This window comes from Sus scrofa, chromosome 8 (assembly GCF_000003025.6).
Source record: "Sus scrofa isolate TJ Tabasco breed Duroc chromosome 8, Sscrofa11.1, whole genome shotgun sequence".
NCBI lineage: Eukaryota > Metazoa > Chordata > Mammalia > Artiodactyla > Suidae > Sus > Sus scrofa.
Genome location: NC_010450.4, coordinates 132,710,122 through 132,722,799, shown reverse-complemented (window position 1 = coordinate 132,722,799; position 12,678 = coordinate 132,710,122). Strand labels below are relative to the sequence as shown.

Here is a 12,678-nt window from a genome sequence, read left to right as displayed (position 1 = left end):
CCCAGAATTAGAAGCTTTGGGGAATTTCTTTGGCTTATCAATTAAAACCATTTTCATAAACAGTGATTTTCATTCTTTTATAAGATACAATATTCCACAAAGGAGCCTGTGAGTCCCAAATGAAACCTGCAGCAAGTTACAGGAGTGGTTTTTATCAGTCTTACGACTGTCTTGCCATTAAAAAGGCACATAATGATTTTATTATAGCACATACTCTGTGAAAGACCATCAACTTTTAATAGACTTATAAAAAGGGAGTGTTACCCTTTCAATATTCCGTCTCATCGCTGGATAAATCTGCTCTACCGTCCCCTCACATAACAGATGCCCGAGGGCCTAGGCAATGCGTCCGTTCTTGGGAAGATGTCCAAATCCTGCCTCTTCCCTGAATCTGCAGGTTACTCTGACTTAGCACTCAAGAACGCTTCCTCGCCACCCTTTTCCTGATTCTGAAATTCCTCGAACGTCCGTAGACTTCTGGTCCTAGCATAGTTCTGATGACATGCTGCCTTCATCTCTAGGGTTTTCAATCGAGGTCAAAAAAAAAAAAAGTCAAAATAAACATAACTTTTCACATCATCACACATTCATTTTCAGCATCATTAAGGATTATACTTTCTAATTATTTTCCCTCTATCCTAGAATGTGAAACTCTTCAGTTTACCTCTGAATCTCAATAGCATAACCCACTCTAAGCATGACCTCGGGACGGCGATTAACGTGACCCGATGGTCCTCCCCACACAGTGGAGAAATTGGGCCTTTTTATGTGTTTTTGACACTCATTTGTTTCACTTCTATGTTGCAATAAGCAACATCTCCACTTCCTTAGAACATGGGCCAAGAAACAAAGATCTGTGGAGACAAACACGGCAGAGAAAGATGGACGGTGCATAATCAGGAGGAACAAAACGGAAGCAAGATATGAGAAAGGCTGGACCAGTCATTGTCATGAAATCTGTTCCTCGGGCAGAACAATGCCGTCATAAAACTATAAGCCAACCTGCCAACCAAACCCTTGAAAATTTCACAGCACAAGAAAAGAGCTAGCTACTTGACAAGTAGACACTGGCTATTAATTTCTGCTTCTTAAAGGAGTGCCATTTTTAGCATGCCTGGGATCACAGGAATTTTTTTCATAGTTTTAAATTTTTATTATAGGTGATTTACAATGTTCTGTCAACTTCTGCTATTCAGCAGAGTGACCCAGTTATACATAAATACACATTCTTTTTCTCATATTATCTTCCATCATGTTCCACCACAAATGACTGGATGTAGCTCCCTGTGCTATACAGCAGGACCTCATTGCTAACCCACTTCAAATGCAGAAGTCTTCATCTACTCACCCCAAACTCCTAGTCCATTCCACTCCCTCCACCTCCCCCTTGGCAACCACAAGTCTGTTCTCCATGTGCATGAGTTTGCGGATTTTTTTTCATATTTTCAATAAATTTAAAAAGTCATAAGGAGGAGTTCCCGCTGTGGCACAATGGCATTGGTGGTGTCCTGAGAGCACTGGGACACAGGTTCTACCCCTGGTCCAGGAACTCCACATGCTGCAGGGTGGTCAAAAAAGAAAAAAAAAATTACAAATTAAATAATAAATAATAGTAATGAAGATTGAAATCATAGTGCTTTAAATTTACCTGTCCCTCCCCACTCTACCCCATACCTAAAAAAAGTAGAATCTTTACAGATGAAAGGTACATACAAACACAAAATGATCTGAGATTTTCTAAGAAGTACATTAACACTTTTGGTTATGTCAGAGTCAAGAGCCAACTCTAACAGTAAATTACACATTTTTTTGTAGTCCCCTCATCCTGAACTTTCTGTATCAGACTAGAGCTTTTTTAAAATATCGAGAATCAAATTTGGAAGTAAACGCTCTGAAAATCTCATAAAGCCCACAAACTGTATCCCTAGGAAGATATACGCACATTACTATAGGTGTGTAACTTCAGTATGTTTTTCATAAGTTCTGAGGCCCATCTAAGGAATCTCCAGGGGTAAATGAATGACAAGATAGGAGAGGTCAGTGCTAGATCAAGAGTTACGCAGGGCAGGGAAGTGTTTTCCTTGTTTGTGCATCTTTAGCTCTGGAACAGTGCTCAACAGAGTACACAGAAGAAATAAGAATTTGTTACACTGAATTGTGCAGGTTAGGCATGCGTACGTTTGTTTTTGTTTTTTAAAGAGAATATATTTTTTAAAAGTTCACCATACAATTAAATCTCAATGAATCTGGTTGAGGTAGGACAAAGGAAAACATTTTTATTTTATGGGTTTTTTTTTTTTTTTTTTGCCACACCCACAGCATGGAGAAGTTCCTGCCAGGGATCAAAGCCATACCACAACAGTGACAATGCTGGATCCTAAACTACTAGGTCACCAGGGAACTCCCAAGAGAAACATTTTAAGGAGCAAACCAGAACAGATTTAGAAACTTGAACAGGTCTACCCACCAAATAAGCATTACTGCTGGGAAGAGAACAGAGGCGTCCTTTAAATCACAAGGTTTACATGTAAGAATTAATGTGTGGGACTTGTAGAAAATTGTCATCGCCTCTGTAAAGCAGTCGCCGTTTCCTTATCAATAAAGGTCCTAGATTGAAACACTCAGTGATACGAGGGTGGACAGGAATGCCTCCGGGCTGCCCTTGAGCTTATACATACAGTAGTTTAGAGAGATTCTTGCATGACAGGCGAAAAACGTGGAGAGGGAACAGTCTAGTTCGATGATTTTAGCAACACTGCAGGCAGGCAGACAAGGCAGGAATGCAGATCACCAAGTAAGTTCTGTTTCCTAGAGATTAGCCATGTTCATGACCTACTTATCTCAAGGCAAAGCTGTCTAACGGATTCTCTCTTCTGACCGACCTCTCTTCTCCTCTTCACTACAAAATTTGGTAAGATTTTATTGACAGAAAACCTTACCAGTTCCGATATTGACTTCTTTGCTTATCTCTTAGAAGCGGCTCTAAAAGAGGAAAGTGTCACTTGGGGTTTTTTTCTCGCACAGTTTATGGATTACACTACTTTGGGGCATCCTAGACAGAAGCCACAATTGAATAATCTCTTTCTTTCCAGGATGAAAATACTAAGAAAATAAAATGCACTCTCAAAAACGTCTACTCCCTTGAGTTAAGTGGGTGGATCTCACAATACCTGAGAAGTCATCTAGGTGAGAAGAAAAAAAAATCATGGGTTTGGGAGAACCTGACAGGATATCATAGCTCAGGCTTTCAGAGAGCACCAGCTGTGGAATGTTCTAGAAAAATAATTTCTGATCCCTTCCCATGTTTTAAAAAGAAATCTCCTTCATAGGTCTATTTAAGAGATTAACAATAGTCACTGCCTAAAGGGCTCAAGGCAGTACATGAAAAGAAAAGCCTGATCGCAAGCTCCGCTAGTCATCAACACAGGTGTCTTCAGAGAATGAACTATTCAGCTACTCCAGTTTTGACACCTGAGAACCATATATGTTTAGTGGATTCTGAATATCCCAAGGATGTGAAATCAAGAGTGTTTTTCTTCAGTAGAACAATTGGCTAAAATTAGAGACACATGAATTAGTGTTTGAGCAAAGTATATGTTCTTCTTGTAAGTCTCATAGGGAGAGGGGCCACCGAAAGCAGGTGGCTAAATCTATCAACAACAAACATTTTGACAAGCTCCCACCAACAGAATATATGGCATCAAAACAATCTCAATGTGATTCAAAAGATATCTTCACTTTAACAGCTGAGGCACTGGGCATACGAACTGGAATGTAAGTTATATTTTCTCTAGAAGGCAATTAGTAAATTGCTCACATTGTGCTGCTGAAAAGAATACAGCGGCATGAACAGATGGAAATTTAGAATTCCACAAACGGCAGATATTAGGAATTAGAGATGTTGATTTAACTTTCAGCAAGCAAATGAGAATCCAAAAAATATGAATTGTTCATTCTATAAACACATAATTGCATTGCAGCAAATTCACGTGCATCGTAGCTCATGTTTCTTCCTACTTCCTTCTAAATTTATATACATTGTGAGCATAACAAACCTTCTTAGAGTTCAGCTCCACACTAAAAGGGTCTTCTGTGACAGATAGATGGCACTAAACCATTTCTCAAATTAAGCCTGCCAGGGTGTCGCACGAGCTTTTTCACAGCATGATGCATGCTGCAATAATAAGAAATCACAAGACTCAAAGAGGTGGTCCTTGCGTCGGGACAGATGGAGAGAACAGCTGAGGGAGGGATTCAGCCAATTTATTAACTCCGTGTGAGTAGAATAAATCATATTGGAAAGAACTCACAGGAATATTTAGTCCAAAAAAAGAATTTCGATGATGGCAATTTTAGAATGGAGAGAATAGAATAATAGTATTTCACCTTACAGCATCATTTAGTAACCTTTCAGTCTCTCCAGCTCCTAACAGCAAAAGGTCACTGGTGACCTGCACCCTGATTATAGAGCAGACTAAGGATGAACATTTGGGAAACATTTAGACTGACTGTCAAATTTAAAATACATAATGAATGCTATAACCTGTCGAATCACTGACATTAAATATTTAAGGTACCATTGTTAATTGTTCTTTTTCTTAGTCTGAATTGGGTCAGTTTGTCCTACTTGTGAAAATATTTAGAGAATTTATTATAATTCTTGATATTCCTAAAATGCTAGAAATAATCTGACAAATCTTTTTGAGAATAATTTCCTTTATACAAGTTCCATATAGAGACTTCCTCAGAAAACTCAACTTATTGGCCTTATCACATATAGTGATATGTCAAGCTGCAAATATGAAAAGAAAAAAATCCTTTGTAAGTTTTCCAAATTTTAACCCAAAGGAAAAAGGCATGATTGAAAGGATCCAAAGAAAAGTAGACAGATTTTTTTTTTTCTTATTAAAATGACCGTACCTAACTAACATCAAGCAGCAACTTAGTAATAAGATCGCTAGTAAAATCCCAGGTCATTCTCAGAGACATAGCACCATATAGTCTTTTTTTGTTTTAAAGAAAAGCAATAGAGGCTTTTCACCCATTAAATCAAAAGAGAAACTAGTTTTCTTATGAATTGGTTGAAATAGACTTTTTATTCTCCAATAAAAATTTCAGGTTACTCCCTCAGAATTCTTAAATAACTTAAATGCTGGAGGTTATGTTTATTTAAATATTTAAAAGTTCTTCTTTACAGTAGAGAGTTTCAATTAAATTTTATATAATAAACTTTATCTCCAAACTGGGTTCCTTCTCAGGCACACTGAGGGCAAGCAAAAATAACATCTATTAATCCTTTAAGTCTATGTCTATATCCCCTAGGGGAAATCAGGAAATAAACAGTCGTTTCTGAATTTCAGAATGATGACTTATTCAGAAGCTGTCTTGAGGACATTGCCTAACCTTTTGATATTACTCACCAAAGAGAAATGTCAGTTACAGAAATTTTAATCCCTTTTCCCCTCAATGGGAGAGATACAGCCTATACAGAGAGCGTTTTCATTTATAACTCACTTAAATCATCTCTCCTAGATACTTTATCTTTAATGGTGTTTGACTCACCAATTTAATAAAGAGATTATAAAACATGTGAAGTAAGCACATGCACATTTTATTCAGTGGTTTATCACCACAACGTGAACTCGTGAGGGACTGTTTGAACCTTAGATGCATCAAATTCATATTTATGGCAGCTCATGTTTTCCTCCTTCGTGAAGGTACATACATTCTGAGTCTAGCAAAGTGTATTTAATATATTTATAGTTGAATATATTTATTAGCCTATTCTTTACCACATTGTTTTAAGAACTTATTAAGGACTCAAGAGAATTCAGTGGAAGATAATTGCTAAACCACTGTTCGTGAAGATAAAGGTAATACAAACAATAACTCACTCATGGAGTACGGAATGAAGCAACATACAATCATAATCAAATGATATGAGCTTGTACTATAAAAATACATTCAAGAGAATCAGAAGTAGAGAATGAGAATAACTTCCCACCATCACCCTCAATCACTGAATTTTGTTTGAAGGCCCCATATAGTCAATATATTTATCGAAGAATGTTTAAACTACACATGAAGTCTGTCCTTTACTCAGTACGTCAGCTTCAGGATTCTTTGATTATTCAATAATAATCTCTGCATTTAAGTTGCTAAAACAAAGTCAGGATATTGATTTATATTCAAAGCCAAATAGTTTCATATCATAGCTAGAGGTAAATTATCATAATTTGATAAATACATTTCAAAGCAATCAAGGCACATTTGGTTAAGGATTCGAAGATAATCACTGAAATTTAGTTATAACTGATTAATACCAGGAGGAACAATTATTACATAGTCTTCTTACATTCAGAATATTATATACTAAATGAGTTAAGTAGTCCAGTAGGATAGATAATCCATGTTTGGAAGAATTTGTGTCCAGAGATGGTAAGTTATAAGATTCCCAATCAATAAAAATTTCCACTAGCTATTAACTAAATAAATATATTCAAGAGAATTAGAAGGTCAGTAAAAGAAGGGACCTTTTTTTTCATTTTAAATTCATTGCTGAATCACCAGCACCTAGGTCAGGGTGAAGCACACAGTTTGGCTTCAATAAATATTTAAAGAGTGGATGAATAATGACTAAAATGTTAATAAATAATCAAAATCTATGTAAACAGCTCTGTAGGAGCTAAATAAAGAGCTAACTTACTTCAAGTAAGTCAGAAAGAGAAAGACAAATACCATATGATATCGCTTATATCTGGAATCTAATATAAGGCACAAATGAACCTTTCCACAGAAAAGAAACTCATGGACCTGGAGAACAGACTTGTGGTTGTCAAGGGGGAGGGGGAAGGAATGGGGCGGACTGGGAGTCTGGGGTTAATAGATGCAAACTATTGCCTTTGGAATGGATGAGCAATGGGATCCTGCTGTGTAGCACTGGGAACTCTGTCTAGTCACTTATGATGGAGCCTGCTAATGGGAAAAAATAGAATGTGTACATGTATGTGTAACTGGGTCACCACGCTGCACAGTTGAAAAAAAAACTGTATTAGGGAAATAACAATTAAAAATAAATAAATAATCAATCTAAAAAAAAAAAAGAGCTAAGAAGAAAAGGAAAGACAAAGAAGGAAGAAATAACAAAGAGGTGAGTTAGAAGAAAGAATGACAGGTCTTTTTTCGTGCGTTTTACCTGCTTGGCAGCAGAAGAGTAGAGTGAAAGCAAGCTCAAGGAAAACAGATGGCTGCATCCTTCCCCCCTCCTCCCCCCTGCACATGTTGTCCAGCTCTGGCTCAACAAGCTGTAGGCTCCTCATCAACCATCTAACAAACAACTGAAAAAGCGACACCAGCGTGAGGAAGGACGGAAGCACACATAGTCAACTGAAACCCACTGAGAAGCACTCTTGTCCCAGGATTATCAGGTTGCATAGTACTTGAGATTTATTGAAATCACAAGATACTAGAGGAAATGAAATCGCTCTTAAGAGTTTCCAGAGGTAATATTTACTTTACTTCTACCCAATAAGACCCCTGAGTACCCACCTGTCCCAGCCCCCAAAGTCTCGTCTCCAGATCAAGTGTGCCTAACTACTGGTTACTTCAACTTTACTTGAGGGTTTCAGAGCTGAAGTAAGGAAAGAATGAACAGCTCCCTGGGCCCACTGGCCCACAGACACAGTCGTCATTTTTCCTTTATTTGCTCTGTGTCTCAGGAGCCCGGTCCCTGCAGGCTGCATTTCCTAGGCTGCTGGTGTAGGCTGGTCTCAGCCAAGAGGAGGGAGTGGGGAGAAGCCAGGCATTTCTCCTCATTCTCCTGCCAGAAGCATCTTTATCTCCTCTGTGCCTGTAGCCCTGCTCCCCCTGGACAGGCCGTCATTACCCATCCCTGGGCTCCAGTGCCCTAGGTTTCCTGCGGTTGCTAATATCTGAATTGTTCCCAGAGTACCTGCTCTTGGCTTTTGCACTGCAATCAGAAAACATCTTTAGCTGTGCCATTTAAACGCCCTTTAGGTGCTCAGACCTCTGACTTTAGACTACACGTCTCTCCTGAACTGATCTTATCTGCCTGCCCCATGTAATCTGTCCGCATCTCAAGGGCAGCCCTCACTCTGGTTGCTCAGACCGAGCTCTGGAACCTCAGCCACTTGGACCACAGCCTCCTGATTCTCTTCTCAGTGCCTTCTGACTCCAAGCCTAGCACTGCTCTCCTCTCCTCATCATGTTGTCTGAACCTGTGTCCCTGCTGCGATTCACAATTGTTAAGCTGATATTCAGAATGTTGATATTGGCTGAATTGCAGAACGAAACCATTCCACAAGGATCTTTCAGCTCCCATTTGAGGTTTACTTTGAACAGATTTCCAGGCACACACAGCATTAAAATGCACATATCGGTGTCACAAGAAGATTGAAAACAGTGCATGTTTCCTGCATGGCTGGTCCCCGCTTCCATGTGCTTGCTTTGGTGATGACCAGCAAGATACAAAGGCAGACGAGAAGACGGCTCAAATAATGGCAGAGAGTAACTCCGCCCCGAGGGCATGAAATCTATGATAGCCTTGCAATAAAAGAGCTTAATACAGTCAGGTTAGCTTGTTCCTATAAATTCTTTCACTGTCAGCAAAAAAGAACATAATCCCTAAAGGAATGAAGTAGTAAATGTTAATAACATAAGACATGGAAGGCTCTATGAATTAATTTATGCTATAAACAGACAGCAAATGTGTAACATTATCGACGATTCCAGGCTTCCGTTTTCTGAGTGTTTATTTTAACTGAACTTCGGCGCGAATACACGCAAGTGTTACTCTATTTCCCGGTTATTCTCTCGCTGGGGAGCTGAAGCCCAGGTTGTTTAACTCAAGATCTGTACCAGTCGATTAAATTCCCACCCAGCTTTGTCCCGATTCCCAAATTAGTCTTGAATTTAGGTAAGAAATAATAAACAAGCTCAGCACTGGCCTTGCTTCCCTAAACATTCCATCCAAACTGACTGGGTTAGTCACAGTTTTCCCGTGGTCTCTATAGAGATGGCACGTGTACTTGTATTCCCAAGCGCTCCCTCCAGTCTGTCCTCTGTTGTAGCCTGTGTTCCAAGCCTGTCTTCTAGCATTCTCCCCTGTAACTCTGACTCAGTCACCATTCAGAAGGCCCTGTGTGGCCTGCCACCCCTCCTCTGTGCTCTCAAGACCGGGGGATTGTCTGGGGAACAGAATTTTCAGATACCAGCTGCCTGACCAGTTCACCTGCCCCTCTGCCCAGACTCCCGGAGTAATGTGTTGACCACTTAGGACTCAATCAGGGCATCTCTGAGACGGAGCTTTCCAGCAGGGGCCCTGCTCACTGCTGGTTGTGAGCCGGGCTCCCAGCACCGGTCCCACCTTAGACAATGGTTCTAGTGTCAAGTCTGGATCCTTTTTCTCATGAATTGAGACATAAAGAAATGTCCTTCTCTAACTCCTTAAGTTTTTAACTGACTTCCTTATGATGACTACTTTGAGTTCTGATGTCTTGGATTTGGCGGCTGAGCCCATGTCCCCACCTCTCTCCTCCCTCCCCAACTTCCTCCCCCACCCCTAGAAATGCAGAACAACCTCCAAAGCTATCAGCAAGACCCCTGCACTCAGCAGCTTTCACAGGGTGCTCGGGTATTTCTGAAAGAAATAAAGCTGTGTTTTTAAAAAATGGTCACATGTCATGTTCTTAAGTGCCCTTTTTACATGCCCCGAGATAGTTAATCAACTCTTCCTTAGCTTGTAGTTCACAAAAATCTTCCTGAAGTCCATCCACATCCCTGCTCCCAGGGGTTGCAGGGTGAGAGCCACTCTTTATCCCAGCAGAGCCTCTAAATTCAAGAACCTGCTAAGAAACAAGGCAACTTGTCCTCGCTGTTTATGGATTTCCGTCCATGGAGCACAGAGAAAACGTTCAATTGGATTCCCTCAAAGAGTCTTGGTTTCTTAAAGACAGTTACAGTGAGGATTTGTAATCCATATGATGTGTCTTTACTTTGGTTTAAATAATGGCACTGGATTCTCTTCTACTTGGCCAGGTAGAGATGGGTGTACATGGGCAAAAAAAGGAAGAAAGAGAAAAACCAACGTCTTACAATCTTGTAAGAACTAGATAACCATCAGTGGCTTTTTCTTTCAATGCAGAGCATTTCTGCAGTTTCTTGCCCCACTGGTCTTTTTCACCAAATATATCTATTCTTCCTAGCATCAAAAGGCAGGAAAAGTCTGCAGGTAAAAAGCATAATAGTCATGATGATGAGCATAATAATTTGTGTGACCTCTACGGCTGCCAAGTGCTGTATGTACATTAACTCCTTAAATTCTCAGAACGCTACGCTGTATGTATGACTCTTGCCCATTCTTAGTTAAGAACACAGAGCTAAGGAAAGGTTGAGAAACGCGACCAAGGCCAGCTAGTAAGTGGCAGAGCATAAGCTGAAACCTAACCCATCTTTCCACACCTGTGACAATGCGTACAACCCAGTAAACTGCATTTTTGTAGGATGCTTCTGTCCTGCTGATAAATATACCGAAACAGGGTTAGAATGCCTTCCAACTGTGTCATGAGAAAGCACTGACGTGAAATGCGGCCCTTGTGTTGCAGTCACATACTTCCATTGCTCTAAAAAGAACTGCTAATAACGCAGGCAGTTGTAACTTCAGAATCTTGATGTACTACTGTGCAAAGAGATCAGCATGAATCCCGACATTTTTTACATTTTCAATTTCACTGATGCGTGAGTCATTTCTTCTCTTTGAGTTCAGACAGCGTTTACATGTTCTTCGCTATTCATTCTGGTACTCCGGCACCTCTGGAAACACAGTAGCTTCTGGATGATTAACAGGTTAGAACACATTTCATTTCTCTACTTTCTTTTTTTTTCCTGAAGACACTGCATGCTCTTGCAGTTTCTCCTTGTATCTCTCTCCACTTGCCTTTAGTTTCTTCCAAAGAAACTTATTTTGACAATATTGAAATGGTTGAGTAAAAGCTTCCAACTGTATCAGTACCCTAAATTTTATCTTTCTATCCTTCGAAGGAATTTTTCATAAAACGTTTGATACTATTTATTAATATGGTGTTACAAATCCTAAGCAACTGTCTCTTTTATAGGCAACATAATTACAAGTGAATTACAAGTGCAGGCTTTATGACTTCAATTAAACTCTAGGCCACAATCCATTAAAAATAGATTATACACATTACATTAGATTTAAGGAAAAATAAATACACCACATGATTTGAACTATCAAAATAAATGAGGAGGAATAATTTCAAATCGTTTGTTTGTCTAAAATTTTTATCAACATAACCTAAAACGTTTTCTTGAAAATCATCAGAGAAAAAATTCTTATACTTAATTTTCACACGTGTAAACCTCATACTTTCTCTCATTTATTTCATTATTTCATTCTACCCCAAGAACATCTTTGAAGTATTTCCCAAGAGTGACAGACTGGGAGTTCCCATCGTGGCTCAGCAGAAAGGAATCTGACTAGCATCCATGAGGATGCAGGTTCATTCCCTAGCCTCGCTCAGTCGGTTAAGGATCTGGCGTTGCTGTGACTCTGGCACAGGCCAGCAGCTGTAGCACTGATTCAACCCCTAGCCTGGGAGCCTCCATATGCCATGGGTGCAGCCCTAAAAAGCCAAAAAATAAAAATTAAAAAAAAAAAAAAGAGTGAGACACTGGAAGAGACTCTAGTTTCTAGTTGTAAGAATATTAGTTTTTTAGTGTTAAGATCATTAGAAAATAATTAATTTTAGGGATTTTATAAGAATCAAATCAAGTGACTAAAAATTAATCTGATTAATTTCAGCATCATTGTAAAACCACTTAGAAGAACAGATCTTAAAAAAATGTTATGAAGGATTGTCACTCCTCAATTTTCACTGAGATTTTGGAATGCTTAAGGATGGAGTTACCATGAAAATATGCTTTTTTAATACTCTGCCTAAAAGTTTGATTCTGCCTGATTCTCACTCCCAGACTCTAGTGAAGAATGAAGGGATGAGAATTAATGTCAGCTTGAATCCAGCAAGGACGCAGAGGAAAAGGAGCTAAAACAAAGCAAAAATATGCTGGGCCAAGAATGCCTTGGGGTGCAGAGAAGTTCACAAGAAAAAAAACAGAGTATTTCAAATAGAAGATTAAGGAACAAGGCAAACAACATAATTTGCAGGCATTATGTAAAAGAAAATGAGATCACTTAGCACAGGCTTTTGAAGAATTTGAGGACATTTTGATGTTTCTGCGAGAAGTTAACACTGGTGACAGCAGCATTTAAAAGAGGGACAAAGGACATTCCTATTAGAGGACTGGGCAATGACAATACCCTGTGCCCCAAGCAGCCCTGACTCCACACGGAGAAAAGGAAGAAGGCGGAGATATAAGAAAGTGACTGGAGAGAAGATATCAAGTGGTTAAAAATAATTTAAAAAATAAAAAGAGTACGCTTTGCGAAGATTCTTAGCCTATGTCTGAGGTATATCTTACTGTGGTAGTCAGCTTAGAACCAACCTGAAATAGTGTCCTTACTGGAAGGCTGGATTTTTCTCATCTAATTTATGCACGACTTCACAAAGGCACCAATGGCCAGGTAGGAGTTTTACATAATCTAAATCTTCATAGTACCGCACTTTATTAACGGCAGGTCTT

The 12,678-nt window shown here is 39.3% G+C and overlaps 1 protein-coding gene across 13 annotated transcripts in view; it reads right to left on the bottom strand.

The window, feature by feature from the left end:
• Positions 1 to 12,678, bottom strand: part of MAPK10 (mitogen-activated protein kinase 10) — a 305,758-nt gene that overhangs the window by 28,776 nt on the left and 264,304 nt on the right. The gene's annotated exons all lie outside the window — the stretch shown is intronic.